The sequence below is a fragment of the Xenopus laevis genome, chromosome 8S (genome assembly GCF_017654675.1).
Source record: "Xenopus laevis strain J_2021 chromosome 8S, Xenopus_laevis_v10.1, whole genome shotgun sequence".
NCBI classification, from domain to species: domain Eukaryota; kingdom Metazoa; phylum Chordata; class Amphibia; order Anura; family Pipidae; genus Xenopus; species Xenopus laevis.
The window spans coordinates 75897995-75920082 of NC_054386.1; the positions used below are offsets into that span (position 1 = coordinate 75897995).

Consider the following 22088-nt stretch of genomic DNA (forward strand, 5'->3'; position numbering starts at 1 on the left):
TTCTTCCACTTATTATTATTACCTCTAATAAATTGCTCCAGATCATATGTTACTTGTGCAGCATTTAAGTAATGCTACCATTATTCTAAAAAAAAAAACCATTGTGTTTTGCTACATATTGTGCAAATTAAGGGCAGAATTGTGTTAAAATTGTTGCCATATTGTAACAAAATAGTTGCCATATTCTAACCCAGGGATAGATATTATGGCTGTTCCAAAACAACACACAGTGGCCTCCTGTTAGCAAAACTAAAGATATGTGAGCAGCAGATTTGAATTAATCAGTGGATTTTAGGATTGATGATTAAGATATGTTGTCTTTGTTTCACATACAAAAATGTAATTTGTATCACATGTGACTTTATCTACTTTCTGTCAGAACCCAGCAGTCGATTCAGGCTTTATAACGGATATTACCGATATGGTTAAATGAAATCCATGATAAGATCAACTCTGTGTAATAGACTGTTATTATAGAAAAGATATGAAGCGCTAAAGGGATGATGTCACAACGCCTATTTATCTGACTTGGCTTCCATTTAAGCAAGTCTAAACTGCAGCCATAAGCAAGTATACAATACACAAGCAGAATGATCTCAAAAGTAATCCAGGAAATGTAGGGGGGAAGGAGGGGAGCCCCAAAAATTTTTTGGATCTTTTTCAGCCTATCACCCATAATGTAGAAAACACGCCAGCGTTTTTTGGGACTTAGAAAAAATTTTGACTTTTTTTGAAGCAATCCCTATCTACTCTATTGCGCTTCGCCTGGTCTGAGGTGGCGAAGGAAGTCTAGCGTAAAAGGTAGCGTTCAGTACACTGCGCGCGTTAGTGAATTTGCGTAGTTACGTCCGTAGCGAAAATTCGCCAGGCGTAAGGGTGCGAAGTAACACTAGCGAATCTACGCCAGCGTTCGTTAGTGAATTTGCGCAGTAACGAAAATGCCAAACGCTAGCGAAGTAACGCTATCGTTCGGCGCTTAGTGAATTTGCCCCAAAGCTTCTAATTCAGGAGTGCCCATACTTTTCTAATGCGAGGTCTACTTTATGTGATGTTGTTCCATTATAATCTAATCCATAAGCATTCTGCACCATGGAAAACATGACTTAAATATTGATTTATGAGAATAAAAATGTATATTTTTATATTTAAACATCTAATGTAACCTCAACGTGATAAATATGTGAATGAAAAGCATGAAACAGGAGGGTGATTTAGACAAGCTGTTTATTGATTATGTCTTGAGACCTTCCCAGAACTACAATGTGACACACAAGGTTTCTAGTGATACCCCTAGGTTTCCATTGCCAACTACCTGCATGTGACTTTGAAATAAAAATGACTTGCCATGACAATCTCTCAAAAGCCCATTCAGTGCTGCATAACAATCTGCTTATAGTGTAGATTAAATGCGGTTGGTATAACAAAGAATATAGACCTTGAGTCTCTCATTCAATAAAAGAGAAGTTATGTGCTTCAGCCGAAGGAGAAAAATCTCTCCTTGAAAAGTGCATAGTGCCGGTTTAAAACATTTAAAATGTAATCACCATTAAGGGACAGATTTTTCAAAGTTCGAGGGGAATTTCCGAATTAAGAAAATTTGAATTCCGAGTTATTTTTGTGTACTTCGACTAGGGAATAGTCCAAATTCGATTAGAATTTGCAAAAAATGTGAAAATTCAAATATTGACATTTATCATGTACTGTCTTCACCATCTAAAACCTGTCGAATTGCTGTTTTAGCCTATGGGAGACCTCCTAGAACCTATTTGGAGTCAATTGGTGGTCTTTGAAAAATCTAAGGTTTTTTTTGGGAAAAACGTTGATTCGAATTCGATCGAATACACTATTGCTTCGAATTCGTACAATTCGAATTTGATCAAATACGGACCTATTCGATCAAAAACTGACCTATTTGACCAAAAAAAAAACTTCGACTTAATTTCAGTTGGTCTTTTTGAATTCGAATTTCGAAGTTTTTCAAATTCGAAATTCGACCCTTGATAAATCTGCCCCTAAATGTGGCATAAATTTTTTTGACAGTTTCGCAAATTCATTCGCTTGCGACTTAAAGTGGAAATTTGCTGCTTATTTGTGTCTGCCAAATTTAGTCACCCATCACTACTGCTCACCTGTTAATCTTCAGCTTGCCTTTTACTGTTTCCTTTTTTCAGCACACTACCGCTTCTTTAATGCAAGCACACGTGCAAAATTTCGATGTGAACTGCCATGTTTTTTACCCACAACAAGCCTTTTTTTCCAGATAGCCTAATAGCATTTGCCACAACTTGCACATGATGTATTGATATGGAACTAACATCCATTTTGACAAGTTGCAGTGAATATCTTTGCATGGAAAAGGTGCCACATCCAATACATGACATCAGTATCACTATTACGGAATATGCACGTTAGTTAAAGGGGTTGTTCACCTTTGAGATAACTTTTAGGGGCAGATTTACTAAGCTCGAGTGAAGAATTCGAATGAAGTATTTTTTTGGGTACTTCGACCATCGAATTGGTCAAATTCGAAGTAAAAATCGTTCGACCATTCGATAATCGAAGTACTGTCTCTTTAACAAATACTTCGACTTCATACTTCGCCACTTTAAACCTATCGAGCTGTAATGTTAGCCTATGGGGACCTTCCCCAGGACTTTTCTAACCTTTTTTTGATCGAATAAAAATCCTTTGATCGATTGCTTAAAATCGTTCAATTTGAAGGATTTTATCGTTCAATCGAACGATTTTTTATTCGATTGTTCAATCGAAGTATTTGCTCTAAATCCTTCGAATTCGATATTCGAATTTGAAGAATTTAACTTTGAGGGTCGAATTCCAGGGTTTTAACCCTCGAAATTTGACCCTTGATAAATCTGCTCCATAGTATGATGTAGAGAATGATATTCTGAGACAATTTGCAATTGGTTTCTATTATTTGTGTTTTTTTAGTTATTTAGCTTTTTATTCAGCAACTCTTCAATTTGCATTTTAAGCAATCTAGTAGCTAGGGTCCAAATTACCCTAGCAACCATGCATTGACTTGAATACGAGACTGGAATATGAATAGGAGAGGCCTGAATAGATGAGTAATAAAAATTAGCAATAACAATACATTTGTAGCCTTACAGAACATTTGTTTTTTAGAAGGGGTCGGCAACACCCATTTGAAAGCTGGAGAGAATCAGAAGGAAAAAGGCAAATAACTATAAAACGATAAAAAAAAAAATAATGAAAACCAATTGAAAAGTTCCTTAGAATTGGCCATTCTATAAGATACTTAGGGGCCGATTCAGCAAGGGTCGAATATCGAGGGTTAATTAACCCTCGATATTCGACTGGGAATTAAAATCCTTCGACTCCGAATATCGAAGTCGAAGGATTTTAGCGCAAATAGTTTGATCGTTTGATCGAAGGAATAATCCTTCGATCGAACGATTAAATCCTTCGAATCGAAGGATTCGAAGGATTTTAATCCAACGATCGAAGGATTATCCTTCAACCAAAAAAATTTAGGCAAGCCTATGGGGACCTTCCCCATAGGCTTATATTGAGTTCGGTAGGTTTTAGATGGCGAACTAGGGGGTCGAAGTTTTTTCTTAAAGAGACAGTATTTCGTCTATCGAATAGTCGAACGATTTTTAGTTCGAATCCTTCGATTCGAAGTCGAAGGTCGAAGCAGCTCATTCGATGGTCGAAGTAACCCAAAAAACACTTCGAAATTCGAAGTTTTTTTACTTCGAATCCTTCACTCGAAGTTAGTGAATCGGCCCCTTAAAGTTACCTTAAAGGTGAACTACCCCTTTAACTAACTTGCATATTCAGTTGATGCTATGGATGAAATCTGTTTAGGGAACCATTAGATTAACACCAGGCCCTGGCTTCCTGTAATTCCAGGGTTCTCTTGTATCCATGCCTTCATCACAAGTCTGGGCAGGTACATTACAGAGCTCATTTACCAACACTGAGAATATTTGCTGCTGCTGTGAAAGCCAGGAAATCTGTGATATCCAAGGAAGGTTTATACTTGCCATGGTGAGCTTGTCTTTTGCTTGTCTTAATGTTTGCAGCAACCCATCATGGCACCAATCACGTTTTTGCTTTTATTGTCTGTCCCTTATGAAAAAAGCATATCAATACTTTGTTGCTGTGGGTTATTCCCCAGGCACAAATTTGCCCAGTGTTAAGTTGTTAGGAAGTATGTACCAAAGTACATTTGTACACTCAATACAAATTTAATATGTAGATAATTCTTTCAGAAGTCTCTGGTTTGCACCTTCATTGTGACATGGTTCCTTGTAAAAGGCCACACGGGTAATTATAGGTGTACTGTCTGGCTAACTGATGAGCTTCATTCAAACTTGCACAGGATTGGACTGGGGTGAGTGAGGCTCACCGAGACTGATATCTCATGGGCCCCTACATCCCCTCTAGGGCTCACTGCCTACTCACTAACCCACCCACCCTCCATCGGGAGAGGGAGGCAGGGGGAGAGAAGAGGGAAAGTAAAGGGATTCTCTCATGATTTTTATGGTGTCGTTTTTATTTCTAAATTACACTTACACTGCAAATAATTCACTCTACAATATAAAATTTCATTCCTGAACCAGCAAGTGTATTTTTTTTAGTTGTAATATTGGTGTGTAGGCGCCATCTCAGGTCATTTTGCCTTGTTATGTGATTTCAGAAAGAGCCAGCACTTTAGGATGGAACTGCTTTCTGGCAGCCTGTTGTTTCTCCTACTTAATGTAACTGAATGTGTCGCAGTGGGACCTGGATTTTACTATTGAGTTTTGTTCTTAGATCTACCAGCCAGCTGTTATCTTGTGTTAGGGAGCAGCTTTCTGGTTACCTTCCCATTGTTCTGTTATTAGGCTGCTGGGGGGGGGGGAGAGGGGTGATATCACTCCAACTTGCAGTACAGCAGTAAAGAGTGACTGAAGTTTATCAGAGCACAAGTCACATGACTGGGGGCAGCTGGAAAACTGACAATATGCCTAGCCCCATGTCAGATTTCAAAATTAAATATAAAAAAATCTGTTTGCTCTTTTGAGAAAGGGATTTCAGTGCAGAATTCTGCTGGAGCAGCACTATCAACTGATGCATTTTGAAAAAAAAAAAAATTCCCATGACAGTATCCCTAAAGATCGGGTATGGGTCAGGGGGAGGGAGGGTAGGATTGGGTCTGGTTTGGGGGACCACCAGGTTTTTTCCCATTGTGCCAATGGTCCAGTCTGAACCTGAACTTGCACTTTGCAGGTGCACATAATAATAGCATTCTGGGAAATAATGCTGCTTCATGGGTAAAAATGATTGTGAATTGCATGCATATTTTATAAATTGCACTTTGCCCATGCTTCCATAAATGTTCACTTACCTCTTACCTCACCTATTGTAGCTTCAGGTTATTCGTTGAGAAGTCTCAGGTTTGCATTTTTATTGTGACTTGGTTCTTTGTGAGTCTCCCTGGTCATATGCTCCTGCTGTAGTGGCTTTATCCTTAAATACTGTCCTCCAGCAAATCTGAATCAGCACTACACTTTTGCTGATTCAATTTGCAACCAACTGATGTTATAAACTGATGAGTCAGTAATTTTATTTTTGCTAGCCCATGAGACCCAAGCTTTGTAGGTATAATATATCATTCTGAATGGGAGGCTATTGTTGTAATCAGCAAAGGACTGGAAACAGGTGAAGCCGCACGCACACTCTTAACCCTCCCTCTGCTGGATCGCCTGGTGCACAATGTAAGAGGGTACGGCAACCCCAAGGCTTCAATGGAAATAGGAAACACTGGCACTCAAGGCAGAAGAATACAGGGTTACTCCTTGCTGTTTATTTCGTTTGAATGTGTAACGTTTCGGGGCAAGCCCCTTTATCAAGCATACAAGAAAACCGTTGTGCAGACAATATAAAGAGTGACCAATTGTAACAATTTGCATACTAAATTGCCGTACCCGCCCTCCAACCTGCTTGTCCAGTGAGTAGTCCAATAAGAAAAATAGTACAAAAAATGTAGTCCAATCCAAAGGCCCATCCCCTGGTAAAATTACCAGGTTATCCCAGTGTTTACTGTTCATTAGGACATCCAGTGTGTTAGGAGAAAGTGTATCTATAAAGGAAAAGATAAAATTGATACGTGATCTCTAAAAAAATTAAAAATGAACAAAGAAATACTTGTATAACATCAAACTAACCCCTATTAAAGGTAAGGTAAATTACCTGTCCCTGGGGTAATATCAAAGGGGTTTTCTTATCTGTAGAAACAGGAAAAAAAGAAGAAAAAACATTTTTCATAATGTGAATTCAAAGAGTATTTATACAAAGCAAGACAAGTTGTATTCCTCGTTAAGACGTTTCGGACTCCTAGATTGGAGTAGCAAGATACAGAAGCATTGTTTCTGGAGTAACAGCCGTTTTTTGTCAACGCCTTGACAAAAAACAGCTGTTACTCCAGAGAGTAACCTTTAATAGGGTTAGCTTGATGTTATACAAGAATTTCTTTGTTACTTTTTAATTTTTTTAGAGATAACAGGCAATTGCATGTACACTATGGGGCAGATTTATCAAGGGTCGAAGTGAATTCGAGGGAATTTTTGAAGTAAAAAAAATTCAAATTCAAAAAAAATTTTTTGGATACTTCGACCATCGAATAGGACACTACGACTTCAACTTTGATTTGAAGTAAAATAGTTCAAATATTCAACCATTCGATAATCTAAGTACTGTCTCTTTAAAAGAAACTTTGACTTCAATACTTCGCCAAATTAAACCTGCCGAAGTGCTATGTTAGCCTATGGGGACCTTCTAGAGCAGTTTTCTAAGTTTTTGAAGTCGAAGAAAAATAGTTTGATTGATCGCTGAAATCCTTCGAATCTTTCGATTTAATCGTTCGAACAACGATTTTACTTCGACCGCAAATGGCCAAATTGGATGAAAAAAAACATCGACTTCGATATTCGAAGTCAAAGTAATTCAATTCGATGGTCGAATTTCGAAGTATTTTCAACTTCGAAATTCGACCCTTGATGAATCTGCCCCTATGTATCAATTTTATCTTTTCCATTATAGATAAACTTTCTTCTAACACACTGGATGTCCTAATGAACAGTATACACTGGGATAACTTGGCTCACCTCCAATCTTCTGCATTTTTTTGAACTTTTGATTTTTTTTAATTTTACCAGGGGATGGGCCTTTGGATTCGACTACATTTTTTGTACTATTTTTCTTAATGGACTACTCACTGTTTTTTGTATGCTTGATAAAGGGGCTTGCCCCGAAACGTTGCACGTTCGCACAAAATAAACAGCAAGTGGTATCCCTGCATTCTTCTGCCTTGAGTGCCAGTGTTTCCTATTTCTAATCAGCAAAGGTGAGGATTCCTGGCTTGTATGTAGATCAGTGCTCCTCTTTTTCATCAGTACATTTCAAGGTGTACTGCATTGTGCAATGATCCCTAAGTGCTGTACTATGAACATGATTATAAATGGACAAAGGAAAGAGCTGCCACCATAAAGCAATGAATCATTTATGTTTGACTTGGCAATGGTACGAAAGAATATTACACCATGTTTTTAAAGAACATTTGACAACTATTCCTTCAGCAGCAATCAATAAATGCTACGGTCATCATTTTGCTTGTTGTTCATATACAGTAATTATGGTGTAGTAAATAACTAAAATTGATTGCTGGTAAGAAAGCCCACCAAGCAGGCGGGACCATGCTAATAATGATGATTGTCTGGAGTAGGGCTGATATTTCTTATACAGGTGTGATTAAAAGATATACAGTGGGCTTGATAAAAAGGTCAGTTGTTCATAAACTAGCGAATATAGATCTGTATTTAATGCAAGCTGGACTTTATTGACCACCAATCAGCCCATGAGCTTACATGGCCTAATCTGTATGGTTATGATGATTATAAAATAGTGTAATGTATATGTGTGCATATGTACTGGCAACAGTATCCTAATTTCTAAAATAATTATCCTTTCCGTTTATAGCTTCTTGTTCTTTTTTCCTTAGTGATAGTCCCAGGGTAGACTTTGCAACTGGAATCAAAGAAGTTATACAACTGACTAATTGCATAGAACAACTGTTTGAACTCCTTTGAAGCAGATCATTTTTTGCTATCACATTTTGTTTAGGAATCTTTTTTGTTTTTCAAAAAATCTCTGGCGATTTAAAGTGGCAGATTTACCAAAGCACGAAGTGGCCGTCGCTAGAAAGAAATCCCATCCGCAGGGACAACGCCAACTTAATAACAGGCATAGAGGACAATTGACTAGTGAAACACACCGTCGCTAGTGCAGCTTCGCACCCTATTGCCAGCGAATTATCGCTCAGGCAAACGATCGCTACTCCATAAATTCACTAAATTGCGAATTTGGCGAGTTTGCTTCGCCACCTTAGAACTGGCGAACTGATAACATGAATCTACATTGTATGCCAGAAAGTCATAAAAGTTCTAAAAAAAAAAGCAGGATTGCCTTCAAAAGTTCTAACTATTTAAAGATTTTTGTGTTAACATTTTTGTTTACCAATTTGAGGGACATACCACATTTGTTTTAGGATGAGCTCATGTCTAGGGCACTAGAGGATCTCTTCTGTGGTTATTATGCTTCCTTAGACGTTTGTAATAATAAGTGGCCACTTCAAGCATTTGCACCAACATCTCTAATAAAGACGTCTATATACCTATATGTACCTGCCCTATTCAAATTGACCTAAGCGTAAGAGTACTAACGAAGTTTTGCTAAACAGAAATGAATGCTAGCGAAAGTTCTCTATGAAATGCTCGTGGTGACTAATTAATACTAGTGGAACTTCGCCAGCATTCAGCTACAGAGACGCAACTTTGCATTTTAGTGACTTAGCATTCTGATAACGAATTTAAGCCTGGGAAGTGTGGCGGAGCCCCAAAGTGTCAAGCTTGTGATGTTTTTGCAATATTCAATCACAAAAAAGTGAACTTGTTCCTTTAGCCTTGTGAATTGTGTTATGATCATTTTCAATATTTCTTTACTGCTGTACAGAAAATTGGAGCGATGGCAAACCCACCCCCCAGCAGCCATCAACAGAATACTGGCCAGGAAACAAGATAACAGCTCTTCTTCTAGGATTCAGCTGCCTGGACTGATAACACCTCTATGTTCCTGTGAGGCTGCCCTTGTTGTGCTTTGTACCAGGCCAGAACTAGGGGATAGCAGAAGATGCACATGCCCAGGGTGCAAAGATTCGGAGGCATGCTAGGATCCTAGATGTGTACCTTTTCTGCCTTTTGTAACCCTGGACCAGCAAATTGCAAGCATGCAGACCATAGGAGGAGGCCATACCTCCCAAAATTTGAAAAATGGAAAGCGGGACAAAAAAACTTTTTGACCATGCACATTTTAGGGCCACACAATTTCCATTTTTACATTCCATAATTACAATGTCCATGTTACAAAATTTGGCAGGTTATTAAAGTCTGAGCATATTTCTGGGAATTATAGGTCAATGTTTTAGGTTAATAACAGTTTTACTAATGGAGGTGAATGTCCCTTTAAGCTGCAAGTCTCCATTCTCCCAAGAGAATAGTTACAATTGTATCGTTGCTTTTTTTCAATTGTTAGAAATGTATCTAAGGGCAGGTTCTGAGTGTTCTGGGCTCACTGCCAAAAAGCCTCTTATTTTAATTATGTTTCAGAAAATGTGTATCGTTTTCTGGCTTCAGTGCAGGAGATCAAAGAGAAACTCTGGACTTTTTAATAAAAACCTGGGACTGTGGGCTGATTTGTCAAATTCAAGACCGTCCCACAGAAAACGGGACAGTTAGGAAGTATGGATGAGACGTAGAGAGGGGTTTGTGGTGGAGGTGGTTATATTCCGAGGAAAGGAGTGAAAGTGAGGACAAATGATGGCAGTCACGTGCCTTGGGTGCTCAGATCTGCTATGGACTAATAGCACTGCTGGTGTCACTTTTGGGAATGACCCAAGAAAATACATCAGTTTTACCTATATTTTCTCCTATATGTATCCAAGGTGATCTTGCTCCTACAGTAGTTTGTGAATGCTTTCTGTTTCTCAGTTTTACACTTACGCTTAGGTCCATTTGAATAGGACGAGTACATATAGGTCATATATACATGTCTTTATTAGTGATGTTGGTACAAATGCTTGAAGTGGACACTTGTTATTAAAAATGTCCAAGGAAGCAAAATAAAGACAAAATAGATCCTCTAATGCCCTAGTCCTGAGCCCACCATAAAACAAATGTGGCAATGGTTAAAAAAATGTTAAAACAAAAATATTCATTTCCAGCATACAGGATATGATCTCACTGACATAAGATTGAAGAAGATGTAGCTTCATCTTATCAGTTCGCCAGGTATAACCTTGGCGAAGGAAACTCTGGCGAAAGGCGTATCGTAATGGAAAATTCGCACTTTAGTGAATTTGTGGAGCAACAATTGTTTGCCTGAGCAAAAATTTGCCTGGTGAAAGGGCGCAAAACGTCATTTTCGGTAGCGAATTGTCCTCTATGCCTGTCCCTGCTGATGGGATTTCTGGCGATTTTTCGCTGGTGACTGCCACTTCACCCTTTAGTAAATTTGCCTCTTGTATTCTTTGTCAAAAATCTCAGTGTAGCTAAAATTGAGAGTTTATTTACTTATATTGACACACATATGTATAGATAGATTTCCCCCCTCATTTTTTGTTTGGTGTGTCAGGGGACCGGCACCTTTACTTACCTTGTCCTAATTTCCAGACACACTCCTTGCTAAATCATCATGATAAGGCACATCCCTTCAGGCGCTCCCACTATCTAGTAATTCTTGGTGACTGTAGTGGCGAATATGCACAGAGCCTGCCATGTCATTTATTCCGATAAAACCCACCAAACTGGCTCCAGGGTTACAGCTCTGCCGTACCCTTGGGTGGGCTGGGCTTATCATCCTCAGACACAACTGCTCAGCAGGTATATCCATTCTTAATGGAAAAACTGTTCCCTTTCACATGCTAAAATAACACACACACACAAAAAAAGGTCTTTATTTTTGCTTGGCTACATTACACTGACATCAGACCCTCCTGATTAATATCTCTATATATATTTGCCCTCAAGAAGCGCTATACAAATAAAAATATACATACATAACTGTTGCCCTCCCTGTATCTCAGTTAGTAAATATCGCCATATCAATGCATGTAAATATAGCTCCTCTAAAACACTTTTGCTGTGGCTGCTTGCTACACATCGCAGGGCTGCCCTTCCTCATTGAGTAGAGTAATACAGAGTAATGGGGACCTGTTCTGGCAATACTTATGACATAGATAATATCCCCACCCCTTGGAGTTTAATTGTAACCTCCTCATCGCTAATCAATTGGATATTGGTGACTTTGGGTTACACAAGTTATAAGTGTGTTTATGGATTTAATGGTTGGATACGATTATATATAGATTAATAGTTTCATCTCCAACACCTTGAATAGTATTTAAAGGGGGCACCACTACCCCATTATATTTATAATCTACCACAATCTAAACTATAAGGTGAGGAAACCAGAGGTAAAATATTTAAAGAAGACTAAAAAATTAGAAATCTGCATTGATGGAGGGAATGGGAAATAAATATATATAGGAATTCAACCAAAAGAACATTTCATAATGTGTTACACTTTTGTGCAAAAAGAGAACATTGATGTGAATCAGAAGTCCCACAGTTCCCCCCTTTTGCGTGTATGACACAGTCCACACAATTCCCTATCAAATGTTCCTCACAGTTCCAAATTGTGGGGCAGTTCCACTAAAGGGCGAATTGTCGCCATCGACCAATTCGCACACATCGCACCGCTTCGCTAGGCACAAATTCGCTTCCAATACGCTAATTCGCGTATATACAAAGTTGCGTCCTGGCGACTTTTCACTATCGTTAGTTCGGCAGCACGAGCATTTCATAGTGAAGTTACGCTAGCATTTATGCCTATTGAAAATTCGCTAGTGATCTCACGCTTAGGTCAATTTGCATACAGATAGTTTTAGTATATGTTCTTAGTCTCTAAGATATCAACCCCAGATATGTTAAATGAGTGAATATTGTACATAGGATATTTTATGCGTCAAAATCCCCAAGCTCAATGGACCTCTGACTTTGACTTATACATGAACTCTGCAGGTTTTAGATGGCAAATATTCGAATTAGGACTGTTTCCATCGTCGAGGGATGATGAATCTCACATTCGAATTTACATTTATAGGGGACTAAAATAGAATTTTGACACCAAAAAAAATCAAAAATTTGAATTCAAATTCACTATTTGACCCTAAATAAACCCAATGGGCTGGTTTTGCTTCCAATAAGGATTAATTATGTCTTAGTTTGGATCAAGTACAAGGTGCTGTTTTATTATTATTTAAAAATTTGGATTTTTTGGGGATAAAATAGTCTCTATGGGAGACAGGCTTTGCGTAATAGGCTTTTTCTGGATAACGGGTATCCGGATAATGGATCCCATACTTGTAATACATGAATAATATATAAAAAATGCAGTAGCCATTGGTTTCTCTGGAAAAAAAATATTCTACCTTTTTCCTTTATTCTTCCATTGTATTACAGCAATTCGTGTGACTAGAGGGTAATGATAAAATAGGGTGAGAGATAAAGATAGGTGTTATAATGATTAAATTGAGAAATCCGAGGAAAGCCTGTTTATGAGTATGAAAGCAATCTGTTGTAAGTAAAGGTTTCAGAGAGACTGAATAGATTCTGTCATGGGTACTGTTTGAGTATGTGAAGTGTAGAATTTTTTAAATGACTTCTTAGATGGCTTTACTTCTTTATGGTCTGTCTTTTCCCAGAAGTTCCGTGATAAACTGCTAGATTCCTGACGAATTGGACTTCAGGCAGATTGTCATTTTGCATCACATCAAATCGAAACTTTTCCCTTTGTTTAATTTAGCAGCACCAAACCTTCATCTTAAACTATGTTGTTTTATCATCGTCCCCTTAGGCTGCCAGATGCAATATAGCAAGACTCTCTGAAAAGCCACTTTAGTCGCTGACAGATGTGAGTTTTGTAAGGAACCAGTATTCCTGTGAAAACTAACAGCCAAATCCTAATAAAGAAAGTGACTAGCAAGGACTTCACTTGCCTGTTTATCTTCTGAATTTTGAAGTTTGTTTTAAAACATAAATTTTATCTTGCTTCTACTGAAACTATTAGATAGTAGCAAGTATTACTAGACATCAACCCAAATTAACCAACTCTATTGTCTCTATTTTAATATATTTAGTAAAGCTTATTCTGGGCATTTAGGTATATTTACTAGCAATACAGAATATATTAGTTGATAGACTCTAATCCATAGGCTATGTACCCTAACGCATTGCCAAAATATATGCAGCATTGTTGCTGATGTGTCCCAACAATTAGGATTAGCTCCCCGTTTCCATTTAGCTATGCAAGAGGGTACCAAATAACATCTGCTTAAAATTGTATATGAGGTTTCCTGTGCTAATATATTGATCGAGCTATGCATGGTATTTGAAAAAATAGTTTGCCAATTTTGCTCATCCAAAGTCAGTGACAATGTCGCCCAATTTTTGATATATTTCAAGGTTGTAATAGATTGGGTATTAGTGCATTGCCTATATAGATAACTAAAGGTGGCCATGGACACACAGATCTTATACTGCGTCATTTATTTGCTAACATTGTATCAATTTTGTTAGCTTTAGTGTAAAAGTTTTGTTTCATCCATTTAAGTTGTTTTTCTACATCTTCCATGAGATTTAGATTTAATTCTGTTTTATGTTGTCTAATACACTTAAGTACTCTGTTACTCAGGTTCCCCCTTTATGTTTGTCAAAGCAGCAGCAACCAAACCCAACAGGAACACCAATAGAAATAACTGCCCGGACACACATAGTAGGTGAAACATAGTAATCCCATATGTAGCTCGTGTGTCTGAGAAACCCAGGAGGATTTTTAACAAACACCACGTCCCTGTGTTTTTCAAACCTAGCAACACACTTAGACAAATACTGGTACACCCAAAGGATCCAACCCCTAAAGAAAAACAAAGCAATGTGGTATACGGAGTCCAGTGTAGCAAGGAGTGCACAGATCTATACATTGGGGAGACAAAACAACTGCTCACCAAGCGAATGTCTCAGCATAGGAGGGTGAACTCTACAGGGCAAAACTCTAAAAGATAGCAAGATCCAAATATTGGATAAAGAAGACCGCTGGTTTGAACGAGGCATGAAAGAGGCGATTCATGTCAAGGTGGAGAAACCATCCCTAAACTCTAGGAGTGAAAGATAGTGGAAGAGTGATAGCAAGCAGCTTGCTGGCTCCAACAAGGAGAGTAGTTGGGGTTAGCACCCTTGCGGTGATCAAGCCGCCAGACAGGGACACAAGTGGGTGAGCTCAGGAGCTGGGAAAGTGCCAAGGAGCAAGATACCCTGTGGGATCCCTAGCGCTGTATGTGTAGATCTGTGCTGTTATTGGTTAAAGCTATACTGTAGGTATGCTTGTAGGTGGAGCACATAGGAGCTAAGATTTTAATACTAATTTAGTATTAGACAAAGTAATGACGATATAACAAATTATACATATTAAAAGTTAGTATTATATGAAGAATCAAATAAAACACTAACTACAGTGAAGCAGCATTTATGTCAGCTAAAATAAATTTTTTTAAAATCTCCTGGTTTATGCCAGCTTTTATGTGAAATACCTTAATGTGCATAAAACCTCAAGAATAAGATTCAGAGTACTGTAGATTGCTTGACTAACGACCGTGTCTAGTACAAATTGTTCTACCAGCACTTAATCTTCTAATTCCGAGAGTGAATCTTTCATTTGAAATAAAGCTCCCAGAATACTGTGTTTTAAGCTGCTACCAGAATACTTCATTTTTTCTTTTGTTGTAGTAGCGTAGTGTACGATAAATTGTGCCCCAGCAGAAAAACTGTTTATCACACGCACAGCAATACAAGCACCCTGTATTTTAATTCCTTATTGTGATGAGCGTTATGCTCTTTTTAACTGCAGTCCAATCCAAATTTTATGGAAACCCCAGATAAAACAGCTTTTGAGGAACTGTTTATGATCCTGTCCAGAAGAGAAAACTCCTGCCTGACATTGTTTGCATTCAGTGAAATTAGGTTTCCATTAAACAGTTCACTTTCACTGGAACATTCACTTGAAAAAGGTCAAAGTCAAACTTTTTTTTAAAAGGGATCTGCTATATTTTAAATAAACCTGTATAATAGAATCATTCTTTTAACAAAAATCTGTAGTGGGTTGTAATCCAATGACACAGCTGGAAGTCTTTGACTAACATTCTCCATTCTGAAATCTGTGACCACATTATATTGGTATTAATAATATAATATTTATTAATATTTGAGAAAAATGTTGACTACTGAGAATCCTTAAAATTAGGAAAGCAAGTGTGTCAAGTGCTACTGTTTTGATCAGTGATGTGAAGACAACTTCTAGATTGCTGGGTCTTGGGTCGGGTTTTGGGTTCTGAGCTCTACCTTCCACTCTCCCTGCCCACAACCTTACTCTGCTGGCTTCCACCTACAGCAGCCTCTATTTTTAGGATTGTGACTGCCCCACTCTCTTCATGACATCAGTGATTTTATTCTATAAATAGGGTGTTTTTCTTAATATTATCTTCAGCGTGTAGATTTTTTAAATCACTACTCAACAGCTAATGTAATATACAGTCTAAGATAAAATAAAAGGTGTGACATATTTAAAATGAGGAATGCTGATAACAAGAGACTGACTTGCACCTTTAGGACATGTTCTTGATTATAAATCTGCCTCTCATTCATGTTCTAGCATTTAGGTATAAGGTCTCTAGTGCGGATGCCCTTGTCTTTGCAAGACCAATCAATGTCATGCCATTTGAACCCTTCAGCAATTATGATTGACATCCTTGCAGTACAGGCTTTGTCTCTAAAGGCATGTGTAACAGTACCTGTTGTGCGGCGGGGTCGTCCACCGCGTCGTCGGCGGGGACGGCCGCCGCATGGTCCACGAGTCGGCACTGGCGCCATCTTGGATTCTAGGAAGCGCGCGGCCTGCCTGCGCGCCTCTTAAAGGCGAAGGCACGCTGGCGCAAATTTGCATCAGCACGTTTTTGACGCCCGTTTGGCGCGAAATTTGAACATATATAAGGCCCATTCTGTCTCCCAGCCAGTGCCCGTGATAGAACTTTGTTTCTAAGTGGTTCCTGAGCCTAGTGCATCTGTTCCTGTTATTCTGTATTCTGATTATCCGTGTTTGACCCTGCCTGTATCCTGACTATTCTGAACTCTGTATCCTGACCCCTGCCTGCCTACGACAACTCTTCCTGCTTAACCCCTTGATTGACAACCCGGTTTGACCCTTGCCTGCCTGACGATTCTGATATCCGCCTGCCTCGACCCTGCCTGTTTAACCATCCTTCTGCCTAATCCTTTTGTACCGTGACCTTCGGCCCAAAAAGACTTTGCTAACCGCCGTGCCCCTTCGCCAGCTAGAACATCTCGCCTTGCACCCCTCGTTAAGTCCAGGTGGCACCCAAGTTAGCTGAGGGCTCCTCCCGAAGCCCAACGGTGGTCACACTACTGGTGAAGCCGAGCCGAGACCAGGGTGCTTGGCATTTGTTCTGGTATCGGGTGCCGGCCGTGACAGTATGGCTGGAATTACTTTACATAAAATGAGGTAGAACCTCAGTTGAAAATATTAAGTGAAACGTCTTTGTCTTTTATATAAAGACCAATTACTTGCTTTGAGGCATGCACAGTGTGAGCTCACTACCTGTCTCTTACTAACCCTTACTTTCCTGTCTCTCACTAACCCTTTCTTTCCATTTCCGTCTTCTTATCCCATGCACATTCTCTCTCTCGCTTCTCAATTCTCTCACCCTCAGTCCCACTCGCATCATTGACATTACCTCAATCCCAATTAGCATTCTGTGCAGAATGTGTGAAGAATGTGCAAACTGATACATAATGAGAAATAACATCCAGTTCCCAAAATATTTTACTGAACATGACAATCAGTAATTAGTTTTAGAGTTGTCCAGAGTACTAATGAGGAATGCAATCATATCTCAAGGCAGTAACATAATGATGTAACGCTAAATTGGTTTGTTTATTTGAGTTGAAAAAATACGTGTCTCTGTAGTTTACTCATCCACTGTATCTGTCACTAACCCACATTGCTGTGCACCTATAGTATCAGTATAAATATGTTTGTAAATATAATGTGTATAAATAAATATATACTTTTATACCTTTATAATCTATATAATTTATTGCTATTTTGTATATGAACGAGTTAATGCATCTTGACAAAGGTCCAAGTCCGTGGACCGAAACGTTGATGCCTCAAAAATGCATTATTTAAATTGAATACATTTTTGAAATGACAAAAACCGTAGTGCGTGTCGTTACAGCATTTCTCTACAAATCAACTTTGACACGGCACCCGGAAGTGGATACTAGAGTATAGCGTGTGTGGACACCGAAGGTGAAGTAAATAAATATATTCACACACACACAAATATATACTCATATAAACATAGTATATGTAGTATCTTCTGTAGCCAGAAATTATTGTAAACGTTTTTGTGTTTTGTTGTGCAAGTTTTGTGTTAGAGACAGGGTTAGGCAAACTACACAACTCAACCTAGGGAATGAATCGCACAGACACCATATTTGTTGCAGGTGGGGAGCTTACCCCTTTTATTGTGACCACCTGTGCATCAACATTTCAGGGGGGGGATTAAGCCTCCCTTCGTCAGGATACAAACACTTGTGCTACTAACATATTTAAAGCATATGGAGACATAAAGTCCCACCCAATTGCCCACAATTCACATGAGTTCAGTGCATTCCAAAGTGAGGCTTGACACACATAGTCCATGTATTGGTATAAAAGTCCAAAAAAACTCACCTCTAGTATTAGACAGGAACTTGAGAAGGAATAGTAGAAAAGGCAAAGATGCAAACATTCTGGACCAGGATAAGGAAAAGGCATCACCCCAGGGTACAAAATCTGACGGGACAAGGCAAAGGAATTGATTAGACATATTAACCAAATGGGCAGTCTCTCAGAGGATGGAAAGCATTGATGGTCCACAGGATGGGATGACATAATGCCAAACACAAGGGCCAATGAAGTATAGACTATGGTTTAGCCCATATAAGAACATGTAGTTTAGCCGTGCTTATACTGAGATAATTCCCTGGCACTGGGATTGTTTGTAAGCTCTCTATGATGGTGAGCCGACTTTGTGGTGAGTGACAATATGTTCATACGAACACAATTAGTATTGGGGTATTTATTTTATTGTTAAAGCAATAAAATGTTTATGTTCATACGACCACAATTAGTATTGGGGTATTTATTTTATTGTTAAAGCAATAAAATGTTAATCTACTAAGATAAGTAGTTTCTAAAATAACTAGGAAGAAAAGCTTCCCAACATTTTAGAGTTCAGTAGCATTCTGAGCTACCTGCACAATGCACCTTTCACATGAAGTAAACTGAAGACAAATCAGACATCAACAACTGTGTCCTTTTCTATGCTGTTTGTTTTATTTTTCAAAGGGCATTGCCTGACATTTGCTCTTCCACAGGCATAGCAGCAGGCTTAAAACCTCCAGGATACAGACAGCTAAAGAAATATCTAAGCCTTGATCTTACTGGAAAGGTTAAAGTTGAAGCTGCAAATCACTAGTTATCTCATTTAACCACTTCCTTGCAGAAGTGCAGAGGCTCATGGGACACATGGGAAGCATGCAAGGAGCCTGTCATTAGTTTTAATAGAATCCACCAATGGAGATGGGTTTATTTTGGTCCAACAATGCTTATATGGCAGGCACCTCTGGCAGGTATTTTATGAAAATAACCCAGCACAAATGTCTCCCCCCTTCTGGGAGGAAGAGCATAGTACAGTGGTCCCATGTTGGGGTACATGCATGAGCACTAATGGAGTGCCCCAGCTCGCTTATTATGTGCATACGTGTGACTTAAGATCAGCTTGCGTGTCCCGATCTTACATCAAATGCATGCCATTTGATAGAAAAATTTTGTTGTTTCCCATCTAGAGTGTAAGGAGATAGAATAAAGTTTAAGAAGCAGACACAAGGACGTGTCTAGTTTTCAGGAGGGTGAAGTGTAAATAATTAAACTATTCTGTAGTACAGCACTAAGTCCACCTGTGTGTGAGTTCACTTAGTAGTGAAAGATAGAGAGGGCTAGTGAGCATGGACAGCCTGTTGTCCCAACCAGGAGTAAGTAATAGTGTGGGTTAGAGCCCTGCAGTGGTTGTACATCAGAAAGGAAAGTGGGTGTTCAGGAGTAGGTGAGTGAAGAGCCTACGTGAGAAGCTTGGGCCATGTATGTGAGGACACAGCAGAGATGGGGGTGATAGTCCCTTAGGCGAGCGAAAATTTGACAGCTAATGACAGTTGGGAGAACGCTGTTGTGTACGTGAGTAACTGATTTTTTATGAAGAATACTAGTCATGAGGGGCTCTGTTACGAGAGAGTGGGCTCTGTTTGACAGCACCTGCAGTGAGGGAAACAATTTTAAATGATATGTGCCCTTTAATAAATTCCAATTAAAGTTGTCTAGAACTACATTTCTTGTAAATTTTATTTTGTGGCATTTTATCTGTAAGGCACTCAAGGTTAGGGCATCATTCAGGAAGAAGGACACGACTTTATTGTTTGTTTGTTTTTTTATAATAATGATAGATTCCCTTTAAAGTAGGAATTCCCATCTGGAACTACAAAACAGCACATAAGCCAGGTCATTATTTTATAGATGAATTTCTAACCTGTAATTTTGGTTTTTCTTGCCTCAACCATTTGAGAATATGTAGGATTGCTATGTTTTCTAAAAAGATAAAATAGACATCGACAATAATTACTATGCAACAGTTGAGTACCAATCTGTATTCCGTGTTCTGCAATGGGCCCACTTCATTTTGGTCTATGTACCTTCCATTAACTTCTATAGAAAGTCACAAGAGTTTAGATGGCGATTTTGTTTTTGCTGATTAAATCTCAAAAATCTGCGTTTCAAAAACAAATTACATGGTTTTAGATGGTGATTTTGTTTTTGCTGATTAAATCTCAAAAATCTGCGTTTCAAAAACAAATGACATGGTTTTAGATGGTGATTTTGTTTTTGCTAATAAATCTCAAAAATCTGATTCACAAAATAAACTTGACTTTGAATAATTTGCCCCATAGAATCGAAAACAAGTATGTGCCATTGCATTATACAACTTTAAAATAGAAGCAAAGTGTCTTTAGATGTTATATTTTGAGCTGTTTAAGGAAAAGTCCTTAACAAACCTTTCATACAGCAGTCAGCCATTGGACTGTTTCCAGACAAGAGAGCCAATGGTGGCACACAGCACTGTAGGATGTAGGATGGGTGGGCAGCCAGATGTTTGGCATCCCTGGGAGGGAACTACACTTAATTGTCCCCTATGCGGATGCAGTGTTGACAATCTATAGAAGATAAAGGTGTAACATGTAAAAGTAGCAATCCTTTACAGTTCTAATCAGGCAACATATATTTTAAAAACCAATTATATCTCCTTTAAACACAATACAGCTCACTAGTAAAACCTTGATAAAAATCACAATTGTATCTCAAAATGCTTGTCTGAACCTGTGATTAATACAGTAGAAAAACTGTTATTTCCATGCCTTAATAGGAAATAATTATTTTGCTTTAATTCTTCCTTCAAAGAAACATACAATACAATTTGAGCACAACACAATTTGAAGTATTACCATTAGAAATGTTGGCATATAAATTAAAGATTAGACAAAATGTTCCTCCCAATCTACAAGTTTTTCCTTGCTAACAATTTTACAGGTTAAATGAAGCCTTTGCTTAAAAAGCCTGGAGAGGTACTTTGTTTTGTTAATAAGTAAGGTCTTTATTTTACCTCCGGTCAGAATCAATTATTTCAGGACACACTCCTGCCATTTTACTTTGTACACGGCTTCAAAAAGATTCTCATCTGTTTGTAATGCAGAAATCACATATTGCAAGTTCATATTAAGCGTGCTAATGAAAGCACTAGAGCCAACCTTAGGATCTGTCCTTTATTTCTGAAGTGATATAAAGTGTATAGTTAATGCCCTCGTCTGCTAAGCCCTGAAATGGTTAATCCATCTGGTTATTTTAGTTGCTTGGAACCAATGATCTGCTTCTCTGCATTGTTCACTTATACGTTTACTTACAGACGGCGTCAGATTGTGAGTCTATGAGATTTTCCTTTGAGAAAATTTTAAATCTACTGCCAACATATCCAGTCTTCTGGGGGCTCAGTGCTACTGGGTAGGACATGTTTGAATGAATATATCAGAGAATCAAAGGTTCAGGAATAAGTACATTGACATCATTTAATAATAAATTAAAGTAGGAGGAGGAAAGAGACAGACTTTAGAGAAAAGTTGGGCTTGGAAATAGAGTAAGGAAAGATAGAGAGGGCCTGAATTTTAGTGAAAGAACAGTGACAAGATGGACTGGAGAATTTTGGAGTAAGGATTCACAGGGTGAATTAAACTCAGAGATGCTCTTGGGATGCAGAAAGGTTTCATCTTTGTGCATCAGTTAGACAACTGTGATGGATTAAACTTTAGGCTTGTCTTGTGTGAAGGTGTTTTAACTTTTTCTGCAGTGTCTGGGGAAGTTATGCCCTTGATTGAGAGGTTTTATGAGATCTACAGATGTGGCTTGACTGAAGTGTGTGGGAATGTACATGTTTGAATATTGAAAAGAACCCCTGCACCTGGAAGGGGCGTTTCTGCTATGAGGCAAGGTGAGTACTTTGCCTCAGGCGGCATCTCCCCAGAAGTTACAAGGGGTGGCAAAAAGCCGCTCCTTGTAACTTTAAGAGCCGAATTTCCATTTTTTAAACCGCAAATTTGTCTTTTCTAGGGCAGAGAGTGCAATTTCGCTCTCTGCGCTAGCGATGTGGTGATGTAAGCACAACGGGCGGGGGGGCAGCATTTTAAACGCTGCCTCGGCCGGCAAAACAGCCTGAAGCGCGCCTGAACTTT

General features: G+C 38.7%; 1 long non-coding RNA gene across 1 annotated transcript; it reads right to left on the minus strand.

Moving 5' to 3' along the window:
• Positions 1-5829: 5829 nt before the first annotated feature.
• Positions 5830-20530, minus strand: LOC108700171. Its single transcript, XR_001932959.2, has 4 exons — positions 20364-20530; positions 17950-18051; positions 6220-6254; positions 5830-6109 (listed from the first exon to the last, which is right to left on the minus strand). It is a non-coding gene; the product is annotated as an uncharacterized LOC108700171 (long non-coding RNA).
• Positions 20531-22088: the final 1558 nt, after the last annotated feature.